Source organism: Triticum urartu, chromosome 6 (assembly GCF_003073215.2).
Source record: "Triticum urartu cultivar G1812 chromosome 6, Tu2.1, whole genome shotgun sequence".
Taxonomy (NCBI): Eukaryota; Viridiplantae; Streptophyta; class Magnoliopsida; order Poales; family Poaceae; genus Triticum; species Triticum urartu.
The window spans coordinates 134445077-134452447 of NC_053027.1; the positions used below are offsets into that span (position 1 = coordinate 134445077).

The window sequence follows — 7371 nt, forward strand, 5'->3', positions numbered from 1 at the left end:
AGAACTCATACCTTTCTCGGCCTTTTGGCTAAGATCAAGTGTAGTATCTGTTCTTATCAGTTTAATATCTGATATGTGGGCCATGTGTCCACAACGATATTAAATTTATTTTTTGTGAGGGAGGGTCCATCACAGTGGCTTGCCACTGGGGCCTTCAGGTGTCGCTTGGGTGTTGCACTACAGCCCAGGCAGGCGCACCCCAACCAAAACTAACTTAAATTTTTTGAGTTCCTTCAAAATCAAAGTTCAAATGTTTTCAAGTTTATGAAAATCTGCCTGGGCCTCTCTTACTGCACGGTTCAGATTTTGCTGTGTCAAACTTGCTGCCGTTCTGAACTTTCTTTCAGTTTCTAGCGGCCACAAAGCAAAGCTGATCTGCTGTGTCAAACTTGCTGCCGTTCTGAACTTGTTTCAGTTATATGTTCTCAAGGTCTCGCCTAATGGTCTGAAAATCCAGCAGCGGCAGCAGGAACTGTCACGCTGCTCGGTCAGGACTCTGCAGCGGCAACATGCCATGCTGATTTCTGCGTCGAATTTGGCCTGTTGGAACCTGTTTATTTGGTAGTACTTGCTGACGCTGTGATGGGTAAAATGAAAACACAACCACATTCTGAACTTGTTGCAGCTATGAAGGAGAACATACAAGTCGAGAAATCCCATCATTTTGTTTTCTCAAGCGCTTCCTTTATCCATGTGTTGAGCCATCAACTGAATGATGTCTGTGCTGCCCAACTTGAAGGAAGTCTGTTTACCATTCTGTAAGTGCACGAGTATAGCACTTATATATCAGTAATGTTGAGGAACAGAGATTTGTATTCTATTATGTGTTTAACTACTCTTTTTTTTGAATAGTTTGGATTGCTTACTACTCTTGTTTAACATTTTACATGTGCATGCTTAGAAATTAAAGAATGGGGGGGGGGGGGGGGGGGGTAAAAAAGAAGTGTGGGGGGGGGGGGGGGGGTTAAACAATATAATACATCGGTTTACATGAAAGTGTGATCCGCATAAAAGGATGCTACCATCTCCTTGTTTGTCTGCTTATGCCTGTTATGAATTTCTCATGTAGTACATCCTTTTCCCTGACCAGTCTTTTCTAGAGTCGGAGAACAGAGCAAGTAAGTATTCTGAAGCAAGAACCATCAGCATCCACTTCAGCCATCGGTGGGCCATTCAAGCTTCCGAGCCATAACTGAAACTCACGACCGAAAAGGATTTGATTTCTTGGTGAAACAGACTCTACTATACAACCACTGGAAAGCTTCTTCCTGGAAAACAACGAAGCCGTAATCCGAGGATGCTGAACATCACATACCATACTAGCTAGTATCTGCATAACCCTACTTACTGCAACTACAAAATAAAGGAAGAATATATATCACTTTAAACAGGAAAAGACTGCCGCAAGCAGTCAGAGAAATGACAATAGATTTAAAGCACTCCCAGCGCTGATACTGGAAGGCACTTTAATCAACTAGAGTGGGTTTTTACTACCTCTGTCCGGATTTATTAAGCCCCCTGGTATTTTGAGCCAAACTTTGACCATTCATATGACTAATAAAATACAGAATATATGCTACACTCTGACGACAAGAACTGTTGATTGCCTCGGAATTGATCCCCCAATTAATGTGCTCACTTTCACTTTGGAAATCCAGGACAGCAATAATACCCCCGAGCGTTTTTGAAATATCTGAAACAATAACTGAATTGTGAAAGGCCAGGTACAAACTGAACGAATAAGATTTCTGTTCACTGTAATACGTCAGGAACCTACCGCCATCTCTGATAACAATAACATCACATCACCCTTTTCTTTTTGCATGCATGATCCAACAGATATTTGCTCAGTAATCTGTGACAAAAACATATCACTTGTCCAGAACTCCAGATGATCGTCAGAAGATGGGAAACTCATCACCGAAGAGGAATTCTTGGGGAAATGGACTCTGCTATATTTTGGATTCACACTGCCCTGACATTTGTCCAAAACTCCAGATGATCTTCAGAAGATGGCTGCAGCAACCGATAAAACCAACAAGTCAAGCTGATTTCGATGCTTTTATATGTATCCGATCACCTTTGGTACTTCATTCTTGTCATATACTACCAACTTAAGTATTTAGAACTGTGAGATACTACTAAGAATAAAATGTACATTGAAGATTATTTTTTCTTTATTTAACTGAACCTAGTGAAGTTTCCGCTTTCTACCGAAAGTCGCTTTTGGTTGAGCAACACACATGCTCTCCTAGAGATTGCAACCTACTTTGAACATAATTTACTATTCCCAGCTTCCTGTATTTTGTCCTGGTGCCGTGTATTGCTTTCAGAGAAAAATAACCCAAACATGGTAATCGTACCAGTAGCCATCACAGTTTATCAGAGATAATGCCGAGCTACGTCAATGGTACGTTCTCCATGCACTTTACATGGCTTGATGATTGATCTCTACAGCTCTCTCTGACATTCATACGGTTTCCCATCCCTTGAAATTTCTCGTATCTCGTCCCAGACTCACGCAGTGCTGTAGTCGCCAACGTCGTCCTTCAAGCTCGGCTCGTCCCCACATGTCAGAGACAGCGAGCGGAACGAACAGGGATAAACCGGAAGCCATAGTACTGGGCCGTGGTGTTCTTGTCGGGCCTGTTGAAGCCCAAACGAACGAGAGGCAAACGCATAGGCTGCTTGGCTGGTCGCCCAAGGCAGCAGGTTTCCTGCTCTTTGGTTTCGTTTCGTTTCCTTTAGTACCACCTCGCTTGCGGAGGAGGGAGAGGCGGTCGAGATAGCTATAAAACGAGGGGGGAGGGCTCAGCCTGTGTGTTTAGTTTATTCGGTTTACGTGGTTCGGTTTATACGGTTTTTTGGTTTGTACGGTATTAATACTTCAATAAATATGGTATGAAATTAAAATACGGTTCGGTTTTGGTATATATCAAATTATTTTGGTATGGTTTCGATATATACCATAAAAACCAAAGTTGACGCGAATTTGAAAATGACGTAATAATAATTTGCAAATTTATGACTCAAAACACATACTATTTTACACATAGTATATGACTATATATATAAGTATATATGCATGCATTAATTCATCTGTTGATGGTTCTGGACGTGCTTAGCATTTTAAAAAGAGAAAAATGACTGTTACAAGAAAATTTTACATGCTTATTAGTGAATTTGACTCATGTACAAGAAAAATAACAACTTGTATGGTTCATCTCAAGAAATACAAATTTATTTTTACTTCGGTTTATTCGGTTAACCGTTCGGTTTTTCGGTATATACCATAAAAACCAAAGTTTAAATCGGTATGAAAAGTTCATACCATACCGAAACCAGAAACCATAAAAACCACAAAATCGGTTCGGTTCGGTTTATTTTCGGTATGGTCTTTTGGTTCGGTTTTGAAATGCACAGGGTGAGGGAGCACTAGTAGAAAAAGGGCCTTCAGTCCCGGTTCATAAGGGCACGGCCATGTGAAGCTCCACCTTTAGTCCCGGTTGGTAACACTAACCGGGACTAAAGGAAATTTTATGATTTTTTTTTGAATTTTTTTTTGAAATTTTGTTTGATTTTCAAATTTCTGAATTATTTTAACCTCTAGTCTGTAATCACCACCCCTCATCACTTCTCAATTTATCCTCTAATCACCCTCATCATTCCAAATTATCTAACTTTCCGAACGGTCACCCATCCTCCCACTCCCCCAGCCTGAGCACGCTTAACTTCCGGGTTCTATTCTCCCTCGCTCCAAGTCTGCACTTGTTGTTTTCCTGACAATACTAAGATGTCAATCCTATTAACCTTCAGGAATTTTGCTTGAGCATGAAGTGACACATTTCATAGTTTTATTTTGAAACTATTGTTTTAAAAAACAATAATTATTTAGTAACACTAATATTTCTTGAATAAGTAGTTTGACCATTGTTTGACCACAGTTTGACCATAGTTTGACCAGATTTGACCAAAATTCAAAAAAACTGAAATAATTATTTAATAACACTAATATTCTTGAATAATTATTTAGTAACACTAATACTTCTTGAATAAGTAGTTCGACCATAGTTTGACCAGATTTAATGAAAATTAAAAAAAAAAACTAAAATTTGAGCATAACTTTTTTTCCTTTTGGAATTTGAGAATTCTACAAATTTGCAAACAGGCCGTAGGCGGTCTCCATCGGATGTAACTTTTCAAGTAGATGATTTTTCATATAAAAAACTTTTTCATCCGAGTTAGTATGCAAAAGTTATGCCCATTTTTACAAATTTTAGAGAGATTTTACAAATAAAGTCAAAATTCACATTTGCAAATTTTCCCAACAACTAGACCATATATCACATGGAAAACTTATTTTCTTTTATTTTTTTGACATTTCCATCATTTTGTTTTATTTTTTTTAAAACTGAAAAGGCGATCCAGGGGGGGTAGAGTTTGAAAATTGGACCTTTAGTACCGGTTCGTGGCACGAACCGGGACTAAAGGTCTCAACCCCATTAGTCCCGGTTCGTGCCTCAAACCGGGACTAAAGGTCTAATCTTTAGTCCCGGTTTGAGGCACAAACCGGGACCAATGGTTGTGGGCCAGGAGCGAGGCCCATTGGTTCCGGTTCATCCCACCAACCGGGACCAAAATGTCCAGATGAACCGGGACCAATGACCCACGTGGCCCGGCCGGCCCCCTGGGCTCACGAACCGGGACCAATGCCCTCATTGGTTCCGGTTCTGGACTGAACCGGGACTAATGGGCTGACCCGGCCTGGACCAAAGCCCTATTTTCTACTAGTGGAGGGCAGCAGGACAACTCATACCTTTCTCGGCCTTTTGGCTAAGATCAAGTGTAGTATCTGTTCTTATCAGTTTAATATCTGATATGTGGGCCATGTGCCCACAACGATATTAAATTTATTTTTTCTGGGGGACGGTCCATCACAGTGGCTTGCCATTGGGGCCCTCAGGTGTTGCACTACAGACCAGGCAGGCGCACCCCAATCAAAACCAAGTTAAAATTTTAAATTCCGTCAAAATCAAAGTTATAATTATATTCCCTTGACCCCTCCTTTGTAGGGAGGGGTTCTTAACGCGCAGGTGCGCTCTGAACTTCGTAGATTTAGCAGCGTTTTGGACTGTCGCTCTGGAGATTGCATGCTAGAGTCTACTGGTGTATGATTATGTGCTGATTGCTGGTTTGTAGGACCCAGTTTATGTGCTGATTGCTGGTTTGTAGGACCCTGTTTATGTGGAGATTGCATGCTAAAGCCCTCTGAACAAGTTTATGTGCTGATTGCTGGTTTGTAGGACCCTGTTTATTTGGAATTCATTGCAGCAGGAAAACGAAAACACCACCATCCTGAACTTGTTGCAGCTATGATGGAGCAAAGCTAAGATTAAGAACATTGATGTATCGTTTACTCTCACCCCTTTTTCTAGTGGTTAATTGCCACCCAAACAAACAAGTCAAGGAATCCCAGCAGCATTTGTTTTTTCAATCGCTTCTATCATCCATGTGATGTGTTGAGCCACGATGAGTAATGTCTGTGCCTGCCCAACTTCAGGAACTTGTTCACATAAACTTGTTTACCCGTTTGTAAGTGCACGAGAACAAGACTAATGTGTCAGTAATGAAGAAGAATAGATATCTCTGCTTACTGTAACCCTACTTACTGTAACTATAAAATAAAGTACAGTAATAATGAATTTCTCTTTTAAGAGAAAAAAGACTGCCCGCAATCACCTAGAGAAATGACGATATATTAAATTGTTGACTGGTCTAGTTGTTAGACTGTATATAAGTAGCCTCTGTATATCTGTATTGTAACATTGTATTATATCCCTTGGGTACCTCTATATAATGAGATAGCCACACCTCAGATTAGGGGTGTCGAGCAGTTCCCAAATCATATGTTTAACATGGTATCAGTTTAGGTTACGATGTCTTCCGCTGCCGCCGCCACCGTCGCCGTCGCACCGATGTTGGTTCCTCCTGCCGCCGCCGCGGTGCCGGCTCTCGCTATTGCCTCGTCGTTTCTTGCCTCGCAGCCTCTCGCGATGGCCCATGGTGTCTCGTCGTCGCCTCGCTCCCCGATCGGATCGGGAGACCGCGGCGCCACCCCAATCGGTGCTCCCTCTGGCGCTGCTCCTCCTGCGGGCGGCCTTCCTGCGATCCATGGTGGGCCGCCGTCGCCGTCGTCTTGGCCGGCGCTGCCCCAACCCTATGGCGCGCCGCCCCTGCAGCAGCCCTACGGCGCCCCGCCACCTCACTCCTACTACGGCGCGCCGCCGCCGCAACCCTACTTGGCGCCCGCGCCGCCTCAACCCTACCTGGCTGTAACGTCCTCGATGCGGCTATAGCTCCCACGTGTCGATGCACGACTTAGAGACATAACCGCATTGAAAGCAATGTCGCAAGTTAGGCAATCTTCACAACATCCCATGTAATATAAATAATAAAAGGGGAGATACATAGTTGGCTTACACTCGCCACGTCAATCAAAGTACATAAATAGCATTACATCAATCAAACACTCATGGCCCGACTACGGCACCAAAATAAAAGATAACCCAACATGCGACATGGTCCCGATCACCCCAACTGGGCACCCCTACTGATCATCAGGGAAAGACACGTGATAACGGCGTGAGTCCTCGTCGAACTCCCACTTGAGCTCAAGCGCGTCATCTGGAATGGAGTCATCAGGCCCTGCATCTGGTTTGGAAGTAATCTGTGAGCCACAGGGACTCAGTAATCTCGCACCCTCGCGATCAAGACTATTTAAGCTTAAAGGTAAGGCAAGGTAAAATATGTGGAGCTGCAGCAAGCAACTAGCATATATGGTGGCTATCCTGTTCGCAAAAGAGAGCGAGAAGAGGAGGCAAAGCGCGAACGAGTAACTAGAGAACATCCTGCGGCAATCATTACTCCAACACGTGTTCACTTCCCGGACTCCGCCGAGAAGAGACCATCACGGTAACTCACACTGTTGATTCATTTTAATTAAGTTAAGGTTCAAGTTGTCTACAACCGGACATTAACAAATTTCCATCTGCCCATAACCGTGGGCACGGCTTTCGAAAGTTCAAATCCCTGCAGGGGAGTCCCAACTTAGCCCATGACAAGCTCTCACGGTCAACGAAGGAATAGACCTCCTCCCGAGACATTCCGATCAGACTCGGTATCCCGGTTCTTCAAGAAACTTCGACAAGTTAAAACAAATCCAGCAACACCGTCCGAATGTGCCGACAAATCCCGATAGGAGCTGCACATATCTCGTTCTCAGGGCATACTCAAATGAGCCAGACGTCGGGTAGGCCAGCCCAGAGTTGCCCCTGGTAGCCCCGGACATCGCTCGGTTGGACCAACACTCAG

At 43.4% G+C, this 7371-nt stretch overlaps 1 non-coding gene and 1 pseudogene across 1 annotated transcript; both read left to right on the top strand.

The window, feature by feature from the left end:
- The first annotated feature begins 7 nt into the window (after window positions 1-7).
- Window positions 8-203, top strand: LOC125517832. The gene has a single exon (XR_007287833.1). It is a non-coding gene; the product is annotated as a U2 spliceosomal RNA (small nuclear RNA).
- Window positions 204-4812: 4609 nt separating this feature from the next.
- LOC125517845 lies at window positions 4813-4997 on the top strand (annotated as a pseudogene).
- The last annotated feature ends 2374 nt before the right edge of the window (window positions 4998-7371 follow it).